The sequence below is a fragment of the Lasioglossum baleicum genome, chromosome 4, assembly GCF_051020765.1.
Source record: "Lasioglossum baleicum chromosome 4, iyLasBale1, whole genome shotgun sequence".
NCBI lineage: Eukaryota > Metazoa > Arthropoda > Insecta > Hymenoptera > Halictidae > Lasioglossum > Lasioglossum baleicum.
This window is the reverse complement of record NC_134932.1, coordinates 6,520,774-6,536,022: the sequence shown is the minus strand read 5'-3', so window position 1 is coordinate 6,536,022 and position 15,249 is coordinate 6,520,774. Positions and strand designations below refer to the sequence as shown.

The window sequence follows — 15,249 nt, the reverse complement described above, 5'->3', positions numbered from 1 at the left end:
TTGGAGATACGAAGGGACTCTGGGGGTCCCAAAGATTCTTTCCTTCTTAAAAGTCAGTTGAAGCTAAGACATCTCATGGTAAAGAGCTTCCTTCCGCGCCGTGAAATAAAGGCTAACTTTTACTTTAAAAGTACCAGTGTTCATTCATTTACACCCATATTCAATAGGCGCCCTAAAGATTAAAAGGTGTGCAAGTTCTGTAAGGAAAATGTCGCAAGCGTCTCGTTTCTGTCCACCTGTCGGTACATCGCGAGCGCCCAAGGACCGGCAGCAGGTGAGACGTCAGCCTGACCTTCGACATGGCCGTCGGGAGCAGGTTGCAGGTTGCGGATCGATGGCGGGTGGATGTCGGTCGATCGGCGAAATCGAGCTTGAAACGGCGGACGTTAATGAGAGACGGTGAATCGAGGGAATGTGTCGCAAGTGGCAAACTGTTGAGGGGCCTGTGTCGGCCGAAGGAAGGTGGGGTGTAGAAGCATAGAGTCGTCCTTGGCGCGGTAACGACGAGCATTATATTCAAACGAGCTCTTCCCGCTGGTTAACTCGCCTCGCTACGACGCGCGGCCAGTGATCCGCTCCAACCACGGCCAGACGGAAAGGGAGAGCGAAAGCGAATGGTATGGAGGAGGAACGAGCAAGGATCTGCGGATAGAAGAGGAGGGAAGAGCAGGAGAATGCCCGGGGAGGAAAGAGGAACGGGAGAAAGATGGTGGAAGAGGCGCGAGGGGAGAGAGGATATCTGTGGGAACTCGAGGATAACCGGGAACTCTGGCTCCTAGCTTTCCGGGAAACGCAGCGGCGCTTAATTGGTTTCTGCTCTCGAGACTCGCCAGTCGAATGCGCTTCCTACCAGGAACACCTTGATAGGAATCTCGCTGGGCGCGGCATGAAAGCTTTCCAGTTACCGATCTTTGTTCCCTGACCTTTACGCCCGTGTCCGGACCGGACCGCCTATCACCAGGGCCAGCTTGTTTTCAAAAGCGTCGTCCGCGGAACTTTCGAGAGGATTATGGACGTCTGCGAGCTCTTCGCGATGAATGCGAAAAGGTCGTTTGACGGGTTGCTTCTTGATATCGAGCTACCGCCCGGTAGCTCAAAGCGATCAAATATTTATGATGAAGTTTCTGGGGCTGTGTTAGCCTGGGCATTCAAATCTCGTTACTCGAACGAAAAGAGATCATTGAAACAATTAAAACATTTATTAGATCGATTTATACCTGTACAAATTGTGCAGAACAGCAGCCGAATAGAAATTTCATTCTTTCCTGAACGATTTTAAGCATATTGATATTTCTAAATTCTTTTTATCTGCCCATTGCATTACATTGCACTTACTCCTTTTCGTCATAAATCGTAATGATCTGGGAAAAGCGATCGCAGCGTTGTTCGACTGCGCGGCGATGTCCAACGGATCGAATCGTAGAATTCGTTCTACTTTCGCGATGAATGGAGCAGCAGAAGGAAGCCAAGGTCCCGTCATTACCTTCAATTACGATCAAAACGAATCACGATTGTTGCGGCGCAGCTGCAACGTTGCAATCGCCGGTGCATCGGCTTTCGTGCGTTGCACCTGCGTGCTGCACTAGACCAGCGTGCCTCCTTAGTGGGTCGCCAGTCTACGATCGATATATTCACCTTGTTCAGACGCTGAATTCGCCCCAGTGACCTAGCGTCGTTTGCCAAGTGGGAGGATGCACTTTCTCTGGAAACCGTGTGCACCGTTCCTCGGTTTACGGTTCCGGCGATCGATCGTACGAAACTTTATAACGATCTTTTACGGTCCGACCATATACCGCCGACTGGGATTTTTGTAATCTTTTAAAACGGAGATACTTCGGCACATAAAATACTGATTTTTCTGCTCCGGAAAGTTGAAATTTCCAAACGAGTTTTCAGCTAGGTAGAAAATGCTTCATAAGGAAATTTATCGTTGTGAAACAAAATGTTCGAGAACTATAAGTTGATTGCGAAATTTAGTTCGCAAGAATTACAATTGGTATTATAAGATGATTGAGTCACGTGAATATAACTGTTCGGTTAAAGTGGAAATAAAAATTGAGTAAACGAAGATCGAAAGAATTTGTCGTGTAACTGTTTCTGAAGCACGAGGCTATCAATTTTCGTGTGCAAAAATATGCCTTGTCACCGGCTGACAGCCGCGCTCACCATACACGTAGATCGTTTTCGCCGTGACTAAGAGAGTCGTAAACTGTCATAAGTTTCGTTCATTACAAAATGAAATTGTCATGAAATCTCTCTCTCTCTCTCTGCCACATTCCTCTAAGTAAATCTGAGGCAACTTCGAGGCTCTGTTAGCGCGGTGATGAAATTCTGCAGTTCGCCAACTATCACTCACCCGCCGAAAGAACGATCTGTCTCGCTACTCGAATGAATTATACCTGTCCCGATTTATCGACATTTCATCGTATCTTTTACGAGGTCGATTATTTACCGACTAGCTCTCGAGCACGAGCAACAAACACGCGTCCAAACGAAACTGTTCTGGTTCGTTTCGCCGGCTCGGAGCCTACAGGACGATTCAGAAACAGTATCCGTACATTTGTAAGGAACAGCCGTATTAATTTATTAAAGGACACACGCCGTATTTATTTATTAAAGTAGTAAGGGCACACTGATGACCATTCTTTTTAGAATTCGTTGGCGATTGTAATTTTACAATTCTTCTGTTCTTTGCGATTCTCTATTTTATAAATTTACCTATACATAGGGTTGTCTGTTAATACACACACGTACATACGTACAATACACACATACATCGTTCGTACTTTAACCCTATACATTCGACAATTTTACAAGGATATGCAGACAAAATAGAAAGCGTTCTTCTCCAAATAATATTTCGGATGTTGGAATTAATACAGTGTCTTTCATTGAATCATAAATTTAAATTATTTGTTCGCAATTATTTATGCGATATATAATTAACGATAGAGCATCGTTATGTAAAAATAACCTGTTTCCGATGGCTACTTAAAATTATACGGTTGCATTTAACATGAAATGAAATTTGTACGCGCGCGTGTCGCAATTAAAACGGTGCGAAATCTCGAATAACACGGTCAGGTAATTTGCATGGCATTGCGAACCAGGCAGATACACAACTCGGTACTTCTGGCGTTGCCAGAGTATGCTGATGTTTAGGATACCGACGAGCAACGTTACATCACACCGGACTAACTTTGTAAACCAATCGATCGGGCGTCCGGGGGGCACGATTGATCTCGGAGTCGATGCACGTTCGCAAATTTACTGGAGGATGCGCGCGGCCAAATCGGCCGGCTGTTCTCTTATTACCCGCAATTACACCGTATCCGCAAACAGACGGTGGAACCGCGTTTACAGACGGAGTAGTTGCCCATTAAAACACCGGTTCCGCTCGATGCGGGCCGGTCCCGCTGCACGCTTAATGGAATCGCTGCTGACAGTTTCCAAAAATACGAATCCGTTATTTGCCTATGCATATTCCACTACGTTCTATACACTTTTGCCACAGAATCGGCAACGTTTTAACCTCCTGGGATATCCTGGGTCGTGTTCATGTTCGGAGCGAAATTTCATTCTTGAATTTCTTTCTTTCCAATATTTACTTTCTCCTGCTAATGCTTCAACTTGGAAATTAAACATTTCTTCCGATCTAGAATAATTCCATTGTATACGATTGTTTTCATTTTATGGATATGAAATTTATACAGGGTGTCCCACGCAACCGGAACAGGCTGTACCTCCTAAACGGTCGGAAATAGAGGAAAATGTTATAAGAAAAAGTTGAATGGCATCAGACGGTGCATACTACGCAACTAATTTTATGCACCTGCAACTGCACTTTTTTTAAAAATGGAAACCTACATTTTTGACTGCACCAATCGATGTAGTTTGTTGTGCTCTACATAAAAGTACTAACATCGAAGCTAAAAGTTCACTGAATTATTTCGGTCTCGGCAAGTGTTCCGGAGTACCTACGTCATGTTCCATTATAAATCAGAGAACTTTTAGCTCCGATAACTTCCTAATATAAGTCTCTAAGGTCTGCCGAAACGAGAGTCGGTGGACGCCGAGCGGATTCTCGCGAAGCGCACGGAGCGAATCGTTGATCGACCCGCAAACCGGTACCAAATTACAATGTAACTGGGCGCGACGTCTCGTGGTAGACCGCAGCTACACGCCGAGCCATCCCGGAAGCGTGAACGCGTCTGTTCGCACGCGGAATCGTCCCGACACGCTCGCCCATGTCTTGGGCCCGTGCCCGACCGAGAGTGCCGCCCACCAAGAAGAAGCAATCCCGAGGATCACAAGGCTTTCGATCATAGCCGGGCCCGTTCGCGACGATCGTCCTGAAGGACACATGCCTTGTTGAACCGCTTCGACAACAAGCTCTTGCCGAGCTGTGGTTAAGAACGCGACGCCCCGGAAGGAGGATCGCTGTCGCGTGCAATGAGACCGCCCGTTTCCGCATTGCGCAGTGCGGATATTTCAGACGGGACTCCACTCTTGCTATCTCTCTCTCTCTCTCTCTCTCTCTCTCTCTCTCTCTCTCTCTCTCTCTTTCCCTCTGTGGTTTATCCGATTGCAAGGGTATCGGCATCGTGAAAAGAATCGATTGGTCGGAACGGGCACCGGACGCTTGCTGCTGAATCTTTGATGCGAGATGAGCAAATCTGGAAGCGGATCGTCCGTTCACGGTGCTCCTCGAGAGCTGGTCTCTGGAGTAGAGTCTCCGGACATAAAATCGAGACCTTGTGAAAACGGCTCGCTCTTCTGGCTCGACCACGGGATCCGTAAAGAGCGAACTGTCATCGGTTACTCGTATCGTGATTAACTTCGACGTGCTCCTCGAAAATGGTTGTACGGACGGATCTAGCGAATACTAATGACTCCAGATTTGAGCGACAATAACTTTGGCCGACAACGCCTTTAACCAAAAACGAGTTTGACCGAGAACGAATTTGATTGACAACGATTTTGACCGACAACGCATTTGATCCACAACGACTTGAGACGACCACAGTATGTATTATCATATGTATTATATGTATTATCAATTATCATACAGTATTATCATACTGTGGTCGTCTCAAGTCGTTGTGGATCAAATGCGTTGTCGATTAAAATCGTTGTCGGTCGAAATCGTTTTCTGTTAGAGTCGGTGAAAACCGTGTCGTTGATTTCCACGGACCCATTTCTTGCATAGCTGAATTTCCTGGCTTGGAACTGAATCCAATTACATCGCCACACAAGTTCACATATTCTCATCTTCCACCTTCATCCCCGAGTTTCCACAACCCGCGAAATGCTCTACAGCCGGCATAATGCTCGCTCAACCAGACGACATTCATCTCCGAAGAACAAGTAGCTTGGGAACTTTGCGCGATACAGGGAAAATTGGCCGTTCAAGGTCGACCTCCCTCTACCAATCATTCGAGGCACGCCTCCGCCAGCACGTTACGCTAGTTTGGCCCGGGATCTCTCAGCGTAATAGCCGGAGTGAAGAGGCGAGCCAAGTGGGCGGCACGATGGGGGAGTGGCTACAAATATTGACCTTGACCGGAAATATTTTCCGATGGGAATAGGCCTGGCCGCAGCTTTAAAGTTGGCCCGATACAGGATAGGGTAACAGGATCGGGGACAAATGGGTCAAACGTGTTTTGTTTATTCTGTTGGCGTGGAAATATCTTCCAACGGCTTTACGGGCATCGTTTATGATGCAGCCTGTATATCACGGAGACGTTCCTAATAACTCGCGCGGACGCACGAATGGACTATAAACGCGGGAGGAATTTACGTTCGGCTTGGTTTGTAGGGAAACGTGTCGATCTGGGACGCCGCCGGGGATGGTTCGTGCGTTCTGACGTCTTTTCGTGGACACCTAGTTTTTCTTTTTCCGTCTGGTGATTTACAAGTGACCTGGAACCTGATTCTCGTATCTTCGAACGAACTATATTTGTCAGAGATAGGCGCCAGGATTTTCTTCGATTTTCTTGTTCTCAAAATAATCGGGTAGCGTTTAATCTCTCAGACTTTTAGCGTCCCTTTATTTTCAAACAGGAAATAATCGAATCAGTCTACATACGAGCATCCTCTCGTAATATTTCATTCTAGATTCCACGTTTGGACTCAAGCTGTCATCTGTTATCCAATTACGAAGAAAGTCTTTCGCTTTATCGTATTAAGCTACGACGAATAAGGAAACTTCATTTAATCCAGACTTCATGTTGCCCTGAAACTAATGCAGCCAATTCTCGTTATAAATATCACTAATGACGTTTAAAACTCTTTGTCTAATGAATATTTTTGCTAATGAACTGTACCTTTTGTGTTACAGGTAGGTCTAAATGGGTCAAGCTTAAAGAAATTCCGAGAAAGTGAAACAAGAGCAAATAGATACCAACGGAGAAAACGAGTGCTTTGGAAAACAAGGTAAACGCAATTTGCGAAAGATAGGTGTTGATGGTTCGTTGGAAGATTCATGTGCGCGGAGTTACAGCTTGCCGTGTGGGTGTTACGAGTGTTTCCAACGACCGGTGAAAGATTATTCGACTCTTGTCGGTCCTGTCGGTCTCGATCCCGCGCGCGGAACAAGTGGAGCGTGTTTTTTGTTCGGGACATCGTCGATGATAAACTGCGGGACGACAGTGGAACAGCCGATCCCATTTTTCAGAACGAAAAAATACATCGGAAGCGCGCGTCGTTAACGCGGAATCGATGACATCGTCGCAACTTTATTTTTCCACTTACCGCGCCGTGCATCACTGTCCCGGATAAATATATCCCGCAGATTTCTCGGCACCGTACACCTTCTCCGCTGTTGCTGCTTTTCCTGCTACATACAACGAAGCTCATCCTTTTTCCGCGAAGCTTACGCGAGACTCTGTATTCGAGCGCCGAGACGCAGAAAATTGGAAAAGCGAATTTGGCACGAATTCTGCTCGCGATAATAACCGAATTCTGCGAACGACTGAATAACGGCGTGAAGCGTCAGCGCTGATCACGAATGAAAATACGGAGCAGACTCGTTGAATGCTCGCTGTTAACGGCGACGAGCATTTAACGAGACCTTGGCAAGCTTCTCTTCAAGAACTCCCTGCCGAAGGGAACGTGCTGCGCTCCGGATAATAAGGGGACGAGTGCTGGGACCTGTGGTTTTCGGATTTCAACACGACCGAGCTAACGCGTGTTCATTCGAGAATAAAGCCTGCGAATTTTGTAGTCGAGATGTTGGCAAACTATTCGATTGAGACGTTCGTCTTCTGTCCCGTGCACGATCACTTTAAATACGTGGATAAATCACGTGCAATTCGGGACAATCCGTCTATCCATCTGCTGGAACTACCAACACATCAATCATTCGAACACATGGAAAGAGCGTATTGAGCACAGGATGCAACCGAACTTATTTACGTTACCATCTATGAAATTCCAGACAGTGGATTTTTAAAATACCAACTGTCTGGAACTTTATAGGTCATAACTAGGGATGGGATCAAGTTCAATATGTACTCACGAATCCGAGTCATGTTCAATAACCAAGTTTCATTTCAATGGGTTTTATTACTACTTAAAAGCAATAATGTTTCAATGATTATACTTGACAAGTATTCATTTTATACAAACTGATATCGAACCTCGGAATGAGTACTTACAAGTTTCGAAAAGATACTTCTAAGTACTTCGATGTTGAAAGTAATCGAAACTTTCACAAGTACTCGAATTTTGGAAATCAAAACTGCACAGTAGGTTTTAAGAACTATCTTGCCTTCCTTTGCCATTATACAAAGATAGTCACGTGCAATTTTTGTTAAAATGGGGTACTTGTAGAATTTTCACGCCAAAATAATAACTGGTCTTCTTTGAGTTCTAAATATTGTGATTTTAGATAATTTTCCACTTCCAACACAGCAGACGATGAGATAGGTATCGTATTATTTGTAATTGCTGGACTGCGGATTTTATGCATTTAGAACAAAAATTAGTATGTACAATTTAAAGCAGTAGACGTATATTTTAAACATTTACGAACATCAGCGTATTAATTCCAGTTTAATAAAATAATTAAAAGAAGAAAGAAATTTTTATTTAGCTTCTGTGTCTTGGAATCGATGCAGACATTTTTTATTTTGCATAAACATCCGCAGTCTAGCAATTGCTATTTCATTGTCAAAGGATGACCAAATTGATAATTCGTTATTCTGCCGATTTTCGGACATCTGCGTCTGTGAACTGCTTCTAAACAAAAAATATAAATTTCCACCTTTGTGATAAAGGTTCAAAACAGAACCGAAACGTCAGGAAAGGAGTAAATCTTTTGCAAAATTGCTATATTATATTAATTGATCGAAACGGTAGCGCCGAAAAAATTTTCAAATTTGATAACATTTACGATCGATAATTGGAATTATTTTGCTTATAGAGGATTCGAATTTCATCAATCAAGGTTCGAACCTGTTTGCGAGTTACTTGATCCCATCCCTAGTCATAACGTTACTAAGTTCGGTTGTATTCTATATTTTCGTTCGGTTATGAATCAAGTGCCGAATGAAATTGAATCAAGCACACGATCTCTGTACTACGAACAGAAAATAGGTTCGCAATCGGAGTTGTCGGCGCGGAAAGTTTCATAATTTCGCGAGGTCCCTTAACTTTGCCGGTGAGGCTGGCTCTGTTATCGACGTGATTAAAAGAAAAACTCGTCTTTGGATCGCATCGTCGATCCTGTCGAAATGTTTCCACGGCACCACCGCGGAACATTGGCGAAGTTTGTCTGGGAACGGTAACGGGAGTTAACGCGACATCGATCGCAGGTTACCCTTGGTCGTTCCGGTTCCCTCGACCTCGTGGTCCCCGGCTTCGAGGAGCTGCTATAAACGGAGTCAACCGTTCGAGCCCCGCAGAGAGGTTCTACCGGTTTACCTGCATTATTGAATACTCTTTATCGCGGTTATCCATGGACAATTTCTGCACGGCAAGATTACACGTGAATATTGAAGCGGCGGCGTTTATCGTGGTTTTCTTGTTTCGACGCCGGGTTCAACACCCGTTGATCCTTCAGAAACAGCTGTTCGGCCCTTGAAATCCAATGACAATAGCATTGTCCATTTACATGAGCTTTCTGAAACAATGAGATCTTCAGGCATCATCTTTCGATGTTACGCGTGCCCAGTCTTTCTTATCCCGACTATTAAACACAATTTCATTGCAGAAGTTTCCACATTCCGCTCTCGCATTTTTACGAGCGCGACAACTTAAGACAGAAGCTTTTCAACTAACCATCTTAATTCACTTTACAAATGGCCGAGGGGGATTAGACGGAAAGACTCTTGTATTAGCAAAAACTTGCCATTTCCAGCGAGGTAATGAATCCCGACGATCTCGGCGACTCTATTAAAGAATTCTTCGAAGTTCCAACGAGCTCAACTTTGATCTAAGAGCATTTAAGGAAGCCCTTTCTTTAATTGAATTTCACAGCGGCGGCGGAACACCCAGGACAGGAACGAAACGAACCGGCATGGCAGCCGAATCCGCGGGAACCGATTATTCGTTCGGCTAATTCGTGAGTGCGTTTCGCCGTTAACCTCGCGATTTTATTACGTATGTGTTTTACGTTCGATCCACGCCGAGACTCGGACTCGGCCGTCGCGTAAATCAGCTTTATGCCGTGCGATTTGCATGCGATTTGGCCGAATCACGTCGGCCCCGCGTTTTATACGGTCTTGCACGGGCGGTCGCGCGCACGTTGCTTAGTTGCACAATTATAGGGAGGCGAATAGAGCGAAATTATAGGGAGCCAGGAACGCGCGCCCAGCTAAAACGAGGGTTTTAAGAAATTACTGTTTCCACCGGATCGCTTCGGGCCACCCGCTTCAAACTCGTGCGGGAGAAAATCCTTTTTCGAACTGATCTCGCGCAACCTCTTCTCTTTCGTTTTCGGTTATCGACTCGGAAATTTATATTCCCACTTTTTTCTTTTTTTCACTTCAAGCCTCAGGCTTACACATTATCTGCCCACTGGTCAACAAATGTAAACCCTTTCCTCGAATCTTTCTCTATCATCTTTAACTCGAGTCGAACTGCTTGAATTAGCATAAAAAAATCTTTTCAATTCCGAAGTGTGATCTGGTTTCTCAAGCTCCGGCTACATCAACGTCTACGACAATTATCCCCTTGCCACCGTACCCTTTCCAAATCGCTTCCACGAGTCAACGGTCAGTTATTTGTTTTCTAATTCCATCAATTTCCTCATCCACGGTTTATCCTCGGCGCGGAGCGAGCTCTAAAAATGAATCGCGTTCGTGTAATTCACCGAATCAGAATTAAATGCCCGCTTCGAAAGTCTTCGAAAGGGTGTGCATCGGGCAACAAGGAACGAGAAGCAGAAATTCGAATACGCCTGAGCCCGGCTATTAGATCGGAGACCGCGTTTTCCACGAGGCGGTCGCGGTAAAACTGGGAACAGTTTATTAAATTATCGGTGTAAGGCTGCAAGTCATCGAACCCTGGCGCCGCAATTCGGTTCCGGACGAAAGTCAATTAACGGGCGAGCCTCTCGCGAATCTGGGACCAGTTGCGTTACCGAGTCGCCTGGAAATTCGCTGTATCGCGTGATCCATCCACCTGTCCATCGATTTTACACCGAATTGTCAGGCATTCTTTAACAGTTCCTATGTTTGCTTCATTAACCGCGTTGGAAACATGTTGATTTGGAAAGAATGATGGTGGAAACAGGAGAAACAGTGAAATTTAATGGAAAAATTCTGAGAAGATTTGAACTAATATTAAATCATGTAGCTTATGTAACAAATGAAAAACTTCTAAGGAAAATATAATTCTGAAACTGCACGATCAACGTTCTACAATTCATAGAATCTACGTAGATCGTCCTGAAATCAGTTTTTTAGCGGCGGAACGTCACCTCGGCTGGATCTGCAACGTCCTGCACGATCCTCGTCGCCGATTTCGCGATTTTCCGGCTGGGTGCGACGGTTATTCGCGGGAATCCGCTCGGATACACCGAGCACGTTGGAAAAGCAACGTTTTCAATGAGCATTGAAGCCCGGCCGCGATAAGACGTGTACACAAAGCTGGCCGCGGTGTAACGAAAGGCAAACGCGTTATCGGATCGGGAACGTTTAATTGAATACCCACGTCGCTTTTCCTTTTTTTCCCCTACGCTCTCCCCTTCCCGAATGTTTCCTCCTCTTTCCATTTCTTTTTTTCGGTCGATCGAATGTTTGAACGAGGCGCGTTTATCGGATGCGATGATTTAAAACCGGGTGAAAGCTTCGGCGAGGCGATTTTCGTCGTGGTTTACAACACTCGTAAGTGCACGCGCGCGGACCGCGATGATACTCGCGTGACGCTTTTGATAATTAAAAGCGGTTTAATTAACAACCGGCCGGGGGCGATCGAAGGGCAAACTGCTTTCTGGAGACGAGCCAATTCATTGGGAATTCCATATTCATCGCGCGCTCCATTAAGCCGCTACTCGTGCCACCGGCCTCGGCCAATTCCAGCCGCAAACTTTGAAAAGCTGACGCTCCCACGCGTCGTCCCATTTATTTCAATGCCAGCCGAGATTATCGATGTTCGATCTCGACCCTCGTCGGCCTATCATCCTCCTGTCCCCTCATTAATATTTGCAGCCGTAATATTTACAAGTGTCGCGACTCATTCTCAACAACCGAACCATCACTCGGACGTATTTCATCGTTTACCAGATAACATTTCTCTTTATTGAGTATATCCTATTCAGAAAAGCAAGACCCACTTATCATTCACATCTTCCATGCCTTAATCGAAGCTCAAATCAACAACAAAGAAATCATCTTTTCTTGGATACACTCTCATGTAGGCAACGAAACAGCTGATGCCACGGCCAAAGAGGCCTCTAAAGAAATTCCTACAGAATGCTCTTTTTCGCACAGAGATATGATAAAACAAATCAAAAGAGAAATTAGAGTTGAATGGAATGCAAGATGGACTAGTTTTCCCCTCCCTCTAATCTATCCTTGGTAAGGCAAGACCCCCTAGATAATGAATGCCCCCGATTGGTCCGTATTTTTCGTTAATAACTCCTAAACAAAGCCGCGGATAACATTTTTGCAAAGGAAAATATTGCTTCAAATGATCTCAGGAAGCTCACATTTCCGGCTGTTGAAGGAATTTTGGGACACCCTGTATATAATAGCTGCTAATTGATCTTTCCACAATGTACTTGCAATTAGTTCTAAGTATAAGGACCTAAATTTGTAATTTACATGTTACAATTCCTGTGATCGCTAATGATCTTGATGTTGATGCGACCTGTAAATAAATAATTTAAAAAAAAAATTTCTCTTCATTGTCTCTGACATTGACAAGAAGTACGCATTTCTAAAAATTGTTAAAAGAAAGTCAGTAGAAAATGTATACAACTACAAAACTGGTTTGAATTGGTCGAAGAATTTTCCAAAAATGTGAGTGACAATGAAGAACGATCGACTAATAAGTAGATTGCGGATCTTTATGCAAAATAAAAGTTTTTTACCTGAATTCCAACAAACTGGAATGAAATAGAACTTTATTTTCTTTCCTATTGTGTTCAGTAGGTTGAAAATAATATAATAGAATATCTAAATTTCCCTAATATTTTTGCCATTTTAAATTGCACCTACTCATTTTTGTCATAAATGCATAAAATCCGCAGTCTACGAATAAGTCATCATCAAATGTATTAAAACTCGAAACTCTCGTATGAGATTTCTGATAAAAAAGAAAAAATATATATTATTAGAAAGTCGAAATATAAATAATAGACTCGTATATTCCTCGAATCAGCTTGGGCATGTTACGTTCAAATTTTAAATGCATTAGAGCATCGAATAGATCTGATTGTAGCCGAGTGTACCGTCCACGTTTCGAGCGAAGAGTACAAACACGACTGTTTACGGACCAGAACACAATGCTTAGTCCGCGGGCCGCAGAGCACACATTTCGCAGCCGGGAAAAAACGTAATATTTGAATCGGCAATTCGCGTTTGTCGATAAAACCAATAGGAGGATAGTTTTATCGAGTCGGAACCAATTTTCTGAATATATTCGATCGTGAGCGTGCGCGCGCGCACCGTTCGAACAGAGATAGTGAAAAGAATTTTCATCGGTCTCGCCTCTCTCGACGCGATACGTTGAATTTTTTATTTTCCCAAATTTACGATCGCATGCGTCTCGCCACCTGTGGAGCAACTCGGGTTTCGATCACGCCCTCCTATTCCCTTCCTCTACGTCGGATTTACGTTCTCGGCCGTTTGCAGAAAATAATTACGCGCCGACCTTTTACCAGATACCAGTTTTCCCGCGAATCTCGTTAGTCACTGCTTTCCGCCAACGTTGAAACATTTTCCGGCTCGAGCGAGCGTCAAGCTTCACAAAAGAGGGTTTCCGAGCTGAATGAAAATATGTCTCACTTCTTCCGCGATCACGGAATTTTAAACGGAGTAAAAAAGATTTGCCGTTTGCGTTAATCTGATACGAAGTGCACGTTTAAATTCTTCGAAACTCGCAGAAATTTTACAGTAGTAGTTTAACGTTAATCCGGGTTAGTTTCATCAAGTTGTGCAAGAAAATATTTCGTGCTTAATTAATTTTTAGCGTTCAAAATTAATGTCTACAGCGAAATTCAAAGTTTCGTTCGTAATGCTAACGTCTGCCCCTGAAAGATTAGATACAGATGTCTCTCTTGGCCAAATGAAAGTTTCAGAACCGAAAGTGTAATTACTGTTTTCGGCAAGGTGCAACTAATTCCCGGTGTGATGGTTCGCGGGCGAGATAAATTTCGCGAATAAAACTCGAGACAGAAATCTCGGCCGTGCACGGAACGAATTTATAGTTCCCGCGAGTTTCCGGAGGCAAGCCAAACACTCCATAAATTCGGCGGGGCAATAAAAGTTGTACGTGAATCTGTCGGTGAGAGGCACGAAACGGGGTCCCCGACAGGTTACGCGAAGTGGAAAGGATGAACCTTAGGATCATCCTTCCTTCTCCTTCCCGGCGACGAAAAAGTCGTACGCCCCGGAACATACCCGGCCGGAATTCGCGGGAACTTCGCCCGCGAAACTGCCGCGCAAAGTTTCCCTTCCGGCGTCGATGCTCGCTGGCAAAATATCACTCGGCCAATTACTTGGTCCTCCACCAGACCCTTCTCTCGGTTTTTCTTCACTCTAATCCTCGCTGAATTTATCAGCGATTTTAACCCTCCGAAATTCACTTCATACATTTTTGCTAATCACTCATTATGTTTCTATCTCATTCTCACCTGCGGTTGCCAGAAATGTTTTATCCAAATATAGAAGAAGTAGTGAAGACTGCAATTATGTATACATATATGAGATAGGCTCAAAATATAGGAGTTCAAGCAAAAGAGGTACACAGCACATTTTAAACTTTTTTATTCAAACAAAGATTTTTAATATGATACAGGAGATCAAGTTCAAATATAGAAGACTCATAAAATATAGAAGATCTGGCAACCCTATTCTCACCACGCATATTCACATAATACGAACTGATAAAAAGTGTGGTACTGTTCACGCGCTCGGACAAAAAATAACAGATTTTCGATATCGAGCAGCGAATTGATACTATCGCGTGGCATTCCACTGTGAGAGACTACTCTATTCGTGTCGCGGTCGCCGACCGGAGATTTAAATAGGTTATTTGAAAATCCGACCGTAAAAGCTCGGAATCTCCGATGATGTTTATCGCCTTTCAAAAAATCCACCTAGCGTTAACTTGGTGCGCGGTTTATTCCGTTCGGTCGTAATCTGTTCTGCTCGATCGGCGCTCGCGCAGAGACAGCTTCGATGATCGGACACGGCAAAATGATTCTCCGAACAAGCGAGATAATGGGGAACGATTAAATCACGAGTTTGTGAAACTCGGCGTTCGGTCGTGTTGAAAATCGGCGCGCCGGTTTCGGGCCGGGCGAGCGACTCGCCTATAAATAAGTTAAATTAACTGGAGTATCGCCCGCGCGGTCCCGAGTAATAGTTGGGTGCGATTTCGGGCTTAATTCGATCTGTACGGTTTTCCATCATGGTCGGTGTCCCAGAAACCAAGCAAACTGCAAACACCGGCAAGGTTGGCGGACCAATTAGCTCCGACCTTCGCAGGCGTCTCGAAACGAACCAGCCGTATACAAACGCTTCCTGTTTGCCCCGACTGAAATTTCCCGAAACCGAGATCGAGGCAACGTCGAGGGAC

At 44.5% G+C, this 15,249-nt stretch overlaps 1 protein-coding gene across 4 annotated transcripts in view; it reads left to right on the top strand.

Annotated features, from left to right (window-relative positions):
- LOC143207871 (uncharacterized) overlaps nucleotides 1-15,249 on the top strand; it is a 420,173-nt gene that overhangs the window by 232,411 nt on the left and 172,513 nt on the right. Inside the window, exon 3 of one of the 4 annotated variants that reach the window (XM_076421725.1) lies at nucleotides 6,341-6,435. The exons of the other annotated variants lie outside the window; for them this stretch is intronic. The gene's annotated coding sequence lies outside the window, so the exon portion shown is untranslated. The remainder of the gene's footprint in view (nucleotides 1-6,340; nucleotides 6,436-15,249) is intronic. 4 annotated transcript variants of the gene reach the window in all.